An 11,770-nucleotide genomic window follows, 5' to 3' on the forward strand; every position below is an offset into this window, starting at 1 on the left:
CCACATCAATGATACAATTTCTTCCATTGCTAGAGTCACGTGGTAACGAATGCTGTGAGCTCTAGGATGCTGGGGGCAGAGGTATGCAATATTGGAAAAGAGGAAAAGCACCTTCCTGACTCCCTCCCACACAGCTCAAAGGTCCCAGAAGATTTCCTTTCCCTGAATATTTGTGTTTCCACTTGGATGCAAAACTGCACCCTACGTCGTTCGTCTAGCAGATTAGCCGGAAATGGTCCTTAATTAAGACAGTGGTGTGAACTTTCCTTTTTAAAACAACTTCCTTGTCTGCAATTATTGGTCTCTAATCCTCCTTAAACTCGCCTTCCTGTCTTGGCGGGGAGGGGGGCAATGGGGATTACAAAAACCCCGGGGAGGGGAGAGCTGTGAAATCTTCCATGGTTCCCAGAGCTCTGCTTCCTGACCTCTGTCTTCTGAGATCCCCTGGCCTCCCCGCCCCTTTTCTAATTTCTCAGCTTCCTCACCCCACCCTCCCTGGCAGGAGAGAGGGCAGGTTTCAGGCTTTGCACTAGAAAAGGAGAACTGGGGCGGCAGCAGGCCACATTGCAGAAAGCCTGTGTGGGGAAATGTGTATGAGAAGGTATCCTTAGGAGAGGGCGTGAGAACTGGGAAGGGGAGAAGATGGGGGTGGGGGGGGAGACCAGTGCGGGGAGCCTCTATGCCTCCCTACCCCCACTTTCCTTTTTCCCATTTGTTTCATCAGGCTTTCCTCCTGACTTCTTTTTGGACATTCCCTGCCCTCCTCTTGTTCTGCTCTTAACCTGAAACTCTTCTCCATCCACTTTGCTGCCACCTTACCTTCCTTACCTTCTCCGTCTCCCCCTCTCTCTCTCTTTCTCTCTCTCAACTTCCACCCCTGTATTTCTTTATGTGCCTTGTTCCTTTTCCCAGGACCATTCTGTGAGTGACAAGTCCACATAGCCACAGAGCCTGCCCTCCCCTTGACCCTGCATCTTTTTGCTGGGTGGCAGTATTTTTGGACAAGGAGTCCTTTCCAGCCCCACCTGAACCACATCACGAGGTACTTCCTTGCAGGTACTATGAGAGGCCAGCTCTAGGAGTTAGCTATCCCCTGCTGGGGGTGGGTGGGAGTGGAAAGTGGGGCATAAACTGTAGAAGGACAGAGATTGGGAAGAGAGCAGCACCCTTGAAGCAGCTCTGCTTGCCTTCTACGGAACGCAATGGCCTGTCTTGAACAAAAATATTCCTAGTGGCAAAAAATGCCTCTTGGGAGGAGGTGGCTTTCATCACACTGTAATTATACATTCGTCCAATGAAAATTTACTAATCACCTTCTATGTGCCAGGCATTATTCTGAGTGCTGCAGATACACCAGTGAACAAGAGAGTCAAAAAGGCCTACCTTCATTGCTCTTCTATTCTAGTAACTAGTACTGTACCAGGCGTCAAGACCATGGGAGCCAGCTGCAAGCTCATAAGTTATTAACTATGGGACCTTGGACAAGTTACTTAAGATCTCTCTGAGCCTCAGATCCTTTATCTCTTAGAGAGATGTCAGGTTGAACGGGTCAATAGAGGTGGAGGTATGCTCTTTGAAGAGTAGCAAATACCCTCTAAATATATGGTTTTGTTATTGTCTTCCTTCATCCCTGGCAGGGCTTTTAGGGATTAGTTACTAGTTTTGAACCTACAGGAAATGAAGAAGCTCTGGGAATATTTCATTTGGAAAGGTTCTGTGAGTGCCTGAGAGTACTAATAACGAAAGATGGATGGCTAGAGAGAGAGAGAGAGAGAGATGTAGATATGGGTAGAGAGATATATGTAATCCACAAGTAACACTTTCGTTTTGGGAAACTTAGAAAACACAGATGAGTTAAAGAAAAAGGATTACAATCTTCCCAGAACCTATCACCCAGGGACAATTTTTGTGGTACCTTCAGACTTGCTTCCCTAGGCCTCTGTAGGCCTGTTTGGATCCTAATCAGAGCAGCCTCACAGGACCTATGCTTGAGAGACTGTTCTCTGTTGATGAGCAGCTTCCTCCTCATGCTATGATTGGGGCAGTATTTCAGAAGGTGGGGCCAGTTTTCTCCAAAGACTCGCCAATCCCACTGTTTATTTGAATGTGCTTCTGAGGTGGTTGGTTCCCCCACCTCTCAGAGAGGTCTCTGGGCATCAGCAGCCCTGCAACAACCTGGGGCACCAGGACTTCCTGCTCCTCCCAGTTAGAGAGCATCTTGATGTGAAAAGCAGGAGACGTTGGATTCGAGGTGGATATGCTCTATTGGGGCCAGCTCCAGGTCACACTTAACAAGATGGCACAGTTCACCATGGGACACTGATGAAAGAGAAAATAGGTCAATTCCATTTATCTCTGCCTCTGCCACATAAGCTCTGAGAAGTTGTGGTAATCACCCCCAACCATCAACCTGGAAGGTGCTGGCCAGAAGAACACGGGCAAAAATTAACACAGATGCAGAGAACAGATGGGGAACACACAGATACTTTCTAACGACCATTCATAGGCACTTTGGGGACACTCTCAACTTATTTTTACAACAGTGGAATTATGTGAATATCTAATTTTTGCTATGATATGCCTACTAGCAGTGTATCACAGGGGTCCTAGAATGCTAGGAAATACAATTCTGTACTAAAATGTGTCTAATAATTAATGCTAAGTCTTTTGAGACAGTCTTTCCACTCCCCGCCCCATACCCGTGGCCCCTGTGTGGTACATCTTGTGCTGAGCAATGCATATCCTACTATAAAACTGAATCTCTTCTCTTCCTTTTGTACTCTTCCTCCCCCGACCCCACCAGAAAAAAAAAAAGTGCTTCCTGCCCCTGGCATTTCCTTAATCACACGCAGACATGGTTGGATGTCCCTTGCTAGGGTGCTGAGTCAGAAACCTGGACAGGCCAGCTTCGGTTTTAATGAAGTGGCTCAGGAAGGAAGTGCTAACAGCCATGGGCGCCCAAAGCTGTTAGTGGGTGGCTGCCGCAGCTAGAAGATCTGAGCACGGTGAGAGGCCGCCTGATTCCTGGGAAGGAGCCCTGGGCAGGACGTCAGGAAGCCTGGGCTGCTCCAGGCGCTGCCACTAATTTGCTACACAACCCTGGTAAGTCATTCCCTTTCTCTGGGCCTCAGTTACCCCCGGGATCTGTGAAATGATGCGGCTGGCCCCAAGAGACTGTGGGGGAACTAGAGGTCTCCTGAGAAAGGTCCCCAGTAAGAAGACACTCTCCCATTGGGATACCAAGGAGATGAGTTAGGAGCAGAGGCACTCAACAGTCCTGAGGGGTTGTCAGGAAGGGACCATAGCAGGGATCAGAGAGGGAATGACCTGAGCCTGGGGTTCAGATCTACAGACGGCAGCTGGGAGGATAACAGTTAGGAGTTGGAAGTTCAGTCAAGATGAAGGAAGAGGACGAGGGCAGGAATAACACAGAGAGAGAGAGGCGAGGCCCACACCCAAGGTGGGGGCCCTGGGAAAAGGCTCTGTGGAGGGGTTTCTGGGCACAGGAACTAGAGGCCAGTCTACCAGAGCTCAGGAGCTCTGGGGGAGATGCCGAACGGCAGCAACCAGAGCGGAGCAGGGAAAACTGGGCTAGAACCACACAACCCAGTGTTCTAGGTTAAACTGTATCAGGCTGCATGCTGAAGGAAAATGAGTGCCAATAATGTGACCACCTGCGTGGTGCCGCGTTGTCCTTGAGACCATCCATCCTGTAACAAAGGGAATGTTTGCGAGAAAGGCCAGATACTTTGTATGCCACATCAGCGGCCCACTGGGAGAACTGGGAATACTGTGTAGAGCCCGGGGTCAAGCTTTGGTCCCAGGGTCCAAAGCTGGGAATGCATCTTTCCCTCACCCTGTAAACTCCCTCAGTTTCCAATGCTCTCTCCTCCAGGAGGCCTTCCCGGACCCTCTCACCCCTCACCCTTTTTCCCCGCCCCCCACCAGGCTCCCACAACCCCCTGCACATTGTTGCATGACTTACCCAGAGCTGCAGTCAAGTTTGTGCTTTTTTTTCTCCTTAACTAGCAGCACTTTCTTTTTCATTTTGGATTCCCAGGCCTCACAGAGCACCCAATGCTTTTTCAGTGCTAAGCAAATATTTCTTGAGTGGATGTTGAATCCTTGGTTCCAGCCACAAGGTCCCCCAGGCAGTCCTGCCAGAGGAACCAGGAATGGGAGAATCTTTAGGAATGATATAGGAAGTGGCATGGGCTTTGTGTCTTTCTCCTGAACTTACATACAAGGGACACAGCAGCATGTTAAGTGCCCTGGTAGGAGGAGAAATTTCTTCCAGAATTTCTTTCAAAGCAGGGTGCTCCTCCTGTGTGGGAGGGAATAGTGGGCTGGGGTGGGATAGGGCGTGAGGACTGAATCCTGCCTCAAGGGCAAAACTCTGCAGTTTTGTCCTGAGAGCCAGAGAAAGGGAAATCATTCACCTATTCCCCCTCAGATACTAAATCTGTCTGCCTCAAGGACAGCCCTCTCTCCCCATCCCCTTCCTAAGCTTGTCCAGACAGTCAGAGACTAAATATTGAACATTTATTGTGTCAGGCACAGAGCAGAGGGCCTGACATATTTTTCTCATTTAATCCTCATGACAGCCCTATGAAGCAGGAGTTATTATTATCACTGCTTTATAGACAAAGCAATTGAGGCACAAACTGGTTAAATAGTTTGCCTAGGGTCCCACAACAAGCAGTGTAGTTAGGGATGTCTGCTACCAAACGCTGGCTACTTCCACCATCCCAACTTGCCTCTTGACAGGATTGTTATACGCAAAGAATATTCCCTATTCAGGTTAGTCATGCCATTATTTTCAAACAAACTTTAAAAATAAGTGGTTATGTACTACAGTTATGGAAGATGTTAAGCCCCCCCCCAAAGAGAATATATGGATAGCAAATGAGCACATGCACAGATGTCAAACACAGATGGTAAGCCATTAAGGAAATGCAAATCAAAACCACAATGAGATAATAAGACAAATCTATTCAAATGGATAAAAGAAATAATACTGATGATACCAAAAGCAAGTGAGGAAAGAGGCAACTGGAACTTTCAGTCAAAACCAATTCGTGGTGGTAGAGGGCAGAATAGTGATTAGCTTTTTAAGAAGTGAGGGTGTTATATTAAAAAAAGAAGAAGAAAAAGAAGTGGAAGTGATTAAAAGAAGACAAGGGAGATTTCTGAGCTACTAGTAAAGGTCTACAATCCGGGTAATGATTGTAATGGGTATGTTCACTTTATGATGATTCATCAAGCTATACACTTATGATTTGTGTACTTCTCTGTTTGTAAAGGTTTATTTCAATTAAAAGGTTATCAAAAAAGTAAATGATTATAAAAGTAAAACACTCACATTGTAAAAATAATGCAAACAGCATAGAAGGGCAAAGAGCATAAAGTAAAACTGACCTTTCAAAGTCCAGTTCTCCTTCCCAAGGGTCATCACTGTTAGCTCTGTTTCTTATCTACCCAAGTGCATAAATAAACAGAACCTTTTATCTTGCACAAATGGGGTGTGGGGTCAGAGTGCCCACAAGTCAGAAACAAAGAATGGGCATTTACCAAGTATGTTCTCCTTGGGGACCTGGGATGGAGGTAAACAGCTGATAGAAATAGAGGTTAATTATTCTGCCCACACTCTCAAAATGAATACCCCGAACCAGGCCACTACTCCAAACATCCCCCTCCTCTTTCACACTTATCTAGCTGGAGATGATTATCCCCAACACCCTCCTACTTTACTTTTCCTCAGCCTTCATAGTGTCAGAGCAAATATAGCAAAGTAGGGGACAACCACAGAATGAAAAGGGCTGGGAGATTCTGGACTAAGAAAAGTCAAGGACAGCCGACACTGAATGTTGGTATTTGTCAGGGGAGTGCTAAAAGACAGGATGCAAACAAAGTTAGGACAGGTGCCCCCTCTTCCAGGGAACCTTCCCTGATATCCTTTCTACATCCCCCCCCCACCTGGATAGGAACCCCTCCTTAATGTTCTAACAGGATTCTGTGTTCATCAATCCTGTGCCACTTTTCACATTATTTACACTTGTCTGCTCAGATATTGGTTGACTTTTCTGACCGGAAGCTCCAAGCAAGGTAGGGATCATGAGTTTATCTTGGTTTCCCCAGCAGCCAGCTCTGTACCTGGCCCACAGTAGGCATCAGTGAATGTTTGTTGATTTGAGCAAATGTACCAGTTGAAAGAAGTATCTCCTGAAATTGCTTTTTTATCAACCTAGCTAACAAGTGCAGCATCCTGGATGGCACACCAGAGATTACATCGTCTCTGGCTTTCTGCTGTAGACCTACATGGAGAATCCCACCTGGAGAACTCCACACGATGCAACCCAAATCCTCAAGGCCAGATAGGACTTTGCATTAGAAACTTTAAAACGTGATGTTTGGTACATTGAATACCAAACATCATGTTTTTAACGGACTGTACAAAACACAGGACTGTATAACAGAGTGTACCCCATTGTGGATGAAGGACTGTGGTTAACTGTACCAATGTAAGAAAGAATGTAAGAACATTCTTTCATGAATTATAACAAATGTACAGTACTATTACCAAGTGTTAATAACAGAGTGGTATATGGGGAAAATATACCTAATACAAACCATGGATTACAGTTATTGAGATATTTTAATATACTCTCAACAATTTTAACAAAGGGACCACACTATTGCAAAGTGTCAACGATAAGGGGCTATGTGAGAACACTGCAGTTTTGCATGACTTTTCTGTAAACCTACACTACACCTATTCTAATTTTTTTTTAAAGTTAAAAAAATGTGATGTTTGGTTTGTTCAATGAATGATATACTTCAATAAATGTTTTTAAAATGAAAAAATTTGATACTTAGCTTTGAAGACATTGTACATCACAAATAATTTATGATGCATCAATCCAATGAATGGGAAATAAACAATAATTTGAAAATTCTCCTTTGAGCATGACGTGTTTAGGCATATTGATTGGTAAATGTTAAGAAAATATATATATGATTTTTAGCCTTCCAGATCCCATGGAAATGTCTGAAAAGAAACTTTGAAAATGAGTAAGCATAGGGTTATTTGTTGTAACATTGAAAAATATCAGAAGATTAAAAGCAACCTAGGAAAGTGGATGTGGCTCAACTGATAGAGCATTCACCTACCATATGGGAGGTCCAGCGATCGATTCCCAGGGCCTCCTAAACCATGTGGAGCTGGCCCACATGCAGTGCTGCTGCGCAAGGAGTGCCGTGCCACGCAGGGGCGCCCCCACATAGGGGTGCCCCACGCACAAGGAGTGCACCCCACAAGGAGAACTACCCCACGTGAAAATGCACAGCCTGTCCAGGAGTAGCACTGCACACACAGAGAGCTGACACAGCAAGATGACACAACAAATAAGAGACGCAGTTTCCCCGTGCTGCTGGATAATGCATGTGGATACAGAAGAACACATAGTGACTGGATGCAGAGAGCAGACAACAGGGGGAAGGGGAGAGAAATAAATAATTTTTTAAAAGTTAGCTCTAAAAAATAAAAATTTAAAAACTGAAAATGAAAACAACCTAAATGTTCATCAATAGGAGCTATGTAAACACTGGAATACTATGCAGTTGTTAAAAAAAAAGAATAAAGAAGTGTTTTGCTGACATGATATAATCTTCAAGATATATTGTTAAATGGATAAAGAATGAATGGAAATGGGTGGTGGTGATGGTAACACAACATTATGAATGTAATTAACAACACTGAATTATATATCTAAATATGGTTAAAAGCAGAAATTTTAGGTTGTACATATCTTACTAGAATAAAAATTTTAAGAAATTCCATGGGACTGTACAACTCAAACTTAAGGCAAACCGTGGACTATAATTAGTAATATAAGTGTAAAAATGAGCTTTCATCAATTGTAACAAATGTACCATTCAAATACAAGGTGTTAATAATAAAGTGGTATATGGGAATCCTGTATTTTATGTCATTGTTCTGTGAACACACAACTTCTAATAAAAAATAAACAAAGGTGCAGAACAGTGTATTGCATATTACTGTGTGTAAAAATGCAGAGACTATGTATTTGCTAGAATGTGAATAAATGCATCTCTGGAAGCTACATAAGAAACTGACTTTTGTTTAAAATGGAGGACTGGGGGAAAGAGGTGAGAGAAAGACTTAACCTTGTGTTTTTTACATTCGGAACTCTTATACCTTTTAATTTTGAACCATGTGAATGTATTACATAGTCAAAAATAAATGTAAAAGAATGAAAGCACAGCAACCATGGGAAAAAAAGGTGGAATCAATGTGACATAAATTTTTAGGGACAACAGGAAGCAAGAAAGCCAATGAATTTGTACTAATAAAGAAATAAAAGCAGAAAACATTGGAGTTCAAGATATCAGAGGTAAGAGTGGGGTTTCTCAAAAAGGCTCCAATCTCAGAATCAATAAAATGCAAAGAGCAGGGGTGAGCTGTTGGGCAATCATTGTGGTAACTCATTAAAGAGTTGCAGGGGAATTAGCTGGGACAGGTGGGACCTCTTCCCCTTCATTCCTTTCCCCCAGTGTACCATTTTTTTAGCAGCAGGATTTGGCCTCTGCCCTCAGGCTAAAGTTGTCTGGGGAAGGCCCTAGGGAGAATGCTAACACCTCCACAATGTATAGGAAAAAGAAAACAAAAGAAAAACCATTATCACTCTAAAAAACCCTCTAAAGAGCTTCACCCCAGAGGAAAGCCCTCCTTACTCTATCAATTGTGGGGGTCCCTGGCTTTCCTGCATCTCCACCCACATAACCTAAAGGGAAGCCTGCCTTTTGACAGGCCCTACCCACTTAAATAGAACCCACAGTCAGCCCTCCCATTCCAGAGATAGGTTTGTGGGGGAAAGAGAGAAACACAACTTCAGGGGAAACCCATAATTTCATTCATAAATATGAACAGACAACTAAGGGTCACCAGACATTTGAGGAAAACTATTAACATAAATAAGGCCCAAAATAAACAAATGGAACTGACTCCAGAGGAAAGGGAAATAATTAAAGGAAAAGAAGAAAATTGAAAATAATATATTCTGATTACATCCCCAGTGAAGCTAGTCAGGGCTATTCTCCCAGGCTTTACAACTTTCTCCTCTATCCCCTAAAAGAACATTTTTAATTCAGCAAATATTTACTGAGTCCTTACAATGTATTAGGAACCAAGGATTCTGACATTAAAATAGGGAGAGAAATTTTGTTTCTTTCCTTTAGTGTGGAGAAGTAGGAGCCTGTGAACACCCCCACCCGAGAGGAAAATTCCACAGCCCCCTAACTGCATATATCTCGCTTCTGTAACAAGCTTGCTCAACTGTAAAACCTTATCTCAAAGCTTCCTCCTGTAGAAAGTCTCATCAGCCCCTGCCAAAAGACCAACCTGACCCAGACCCTTGTAAATAACAAGAACTCCCCAACCGCTTGTCTCCCCTAATAGAATCCCCAGCACTTAATTAACCGCAAATATCTGCTTCTGTACACACTTGCTTGCTGACCTATGCCTCCCACCCCGCCCTGAACCTAAAGGCCTATATAAGCAAACTTCCCCCACGACCCGGGGCTGCTCTCTCCTCTGCGTAGGATGGGGCAGTCGCGGAGCAGCTAATAAAGCTCTCAATTGAAACTTTATTCAAAGTCTGAGTCTGGTCGATATCACTGGTCTATAACATTAGGAGCTAATGATAAGAAAGTCAGACAAGTCAATGATGACATGATGGGGGAAATGCTATGATAGATTAAGCACAAAAGAGCACACTTTGACAGTTGGAAGGGATAATTCACAGAGGGGATGTCTCTTAAACATCAAAGGATAAGAGTGGAGGAAGTTAACATGTGCACAGGGCAGAGGCAGGGCAAGATGGCGTCCAACTAAGTACACCATTGTCATCTCTCCTGCAAAGGACTGGCTGAGTGGTGATGGAATCCTGCTGGAGCAGGCTGTTCGGGAACCTACAAAGCAGGAGGTGTCTGGATGTTGATCTGGAGAGACTGTGACAAAATTAGTGCTTGCTCAAGGTAAAACTGCAGGTTTCTAACACTGAACTTGGAAGCTATGAGAAGGTAAATCCCTTCCCCCTAGTGCTAAGGGCCTCAGTGTTCCCTGAGAGCTACTGGTCACACGGCAGAGTTCACAAGCCATGTGTTCCCCAAATGCGTGAACCCCAAGCCCATGTTCCTTGAACCCCTGCAACCCACATTTCACAGACCCATGTACCCCAAGTCCACGTTCTCTTGGGCCTCTGTTTCCCAAACCCAGCACTCCCAGAAATCAGGAATTGCCCTAGTTATTCTTGGACTAACTCCAGGAGTGGGAGGGTTTAGGTGGGAGGTACAAAGGGGCCCAAGGAGTGCCTGTTCAATTTTCTGCCCTCTCCCCCTTTTATCGAGTTTGTAGGAGCATACCAGCTGACTTGGGGAGAGCCTAGGAATAGAGGAGAGGCGAATCTGCTGAGAGAGTACAATTTACCTACATGCCCTGGGATAGGAAACTTGGTCTGGGAGAAGGTAGAGTCAGAAAATTAACTAGCCCCACTGTAGCACACCTCATTGAGAGGGACAGTAGGATGCACTTTGCAGGCTTCCAATAGCATATGTAGGGTTCCTAGCAAGGGGTGGGTGCTCTCTCAAGAAATTAAGAGACATTTTCTGAGGGGCATTGGTTCACCAGGGACCCATTTGAATCTCCTACAGGAGTCCTCACACAGCCTTCCTACTGACCTGGAAGTGAGGAAAGTGAGGAAGGGAGAAAGGGGGAAGGTAAGACTCCCAAGCAGTTTATTCAATTGCAAAGAGGATTCCTTGCCTGAGGCCTTGTCTGGTCTTTTTTGTTGATTTGTTTTCTTGTTTTTCCTTCGTCTTTATCCCTTCATGATCCTTTTTTCTTCTTTTTTTTTCCTTCCTCTTTTTCTTTCTTGCTTTTTTTCTTTTTTCCCTTTTTTCATTCTTTTTTCTTTTTTTTAATATTAGGTGCTGCATGGAACATTTCTTATTTGCTATGCTTCCTAATCCTCCATTTCCCTTTCCTGTGTGTACTGATTTTGGCTACCAATGCTATCCTCTTTCCACCTTTCTCTCCTCCATCATTTATTGTTTCTCTTACATTCCACCTCTCTTTGTTTAGCCCCCAATATTTCTGACTTTTTACCTACAATACCTTTACTGTTTTCTATCTTTTATTCATTCTCTTTATTTTTGTCCTTTCTTTTCTCTTTCCCTCTCTCCAAACCACACTGACATTTTAATTCATACTATATTCCTTCCCATACTCAGTTTACTATCTCATTATAGGTACTCCACCTTTTTACTGTTATAACTCTACACTGCTTACATGAGTGCAATATTCATTCTCCTATATCTCACATGGTTCTTCAGCTTACATTCACTATCAATACTACTATTATATTTTTCTTTTCTTACCCCTTTTTCTTTCTCTGGCCCTAAGATTTTCCTTCAAGGGAACTTAGCCAACAACAAGGAAATAGAATAAGAAGAACAAAGTGACAAAGAGAAGACTTAACACGCACACAAAAACAACAACCGATTAAACCCTGAGACAAAGAAGCTAATCAACAACATGAACCCAACAAGATAAAATGATGACCAGACAGCAACAAAAAACTACAGACCATACCAATAATCAAGAAAACTTGCCCAATCCAATGAACAAACCAAAAACCAGGAAGAGGAGTGGAACATTGAACAACTAATTAAAGCTCTCAAAACATATGTC

The 11,770-nt window shown here is 43.7% G+C and overlaps 1 long non-coding RNA gene across 1 annotated transcript; it reads left to right on the forward strand.

Moving 5' to 3' along the window:
* The first annotated feature begins 2,803 nt into the window (after window positions 1-2,803).
* LOC131277182 (uncharacterized) lies at window positions 2,804-7,658 on the forward strand. The gene is made up of 2 exons (XR_009184349.2): window positions 2,804-3,102; window positions 6,249-7,658. It is a non-coding gene; the product is annotated as an uncharacterized lncRNA (long non-coding RNA).
* The last annotated feature ends 4,112 nt before the right edge of the window (window positions 7,659-11,770 follow it).

The sequence above is a fragment of the Dasypus novemcinctus genome, chromosome X (genome assembly GCF_030445035.2).
Source record: "Dasypus novemcinctus isolate mDasNov1 chromosome X, mDasNov1.1.hap2, whole genome shotgun sequence".
NCBI classification, from domain to species: Eukaryota; Metazoa; Chordata; class Mammalia; order Cingulata; family Dasypodidae; genus Dasypus; species Dasypus novemcinctus.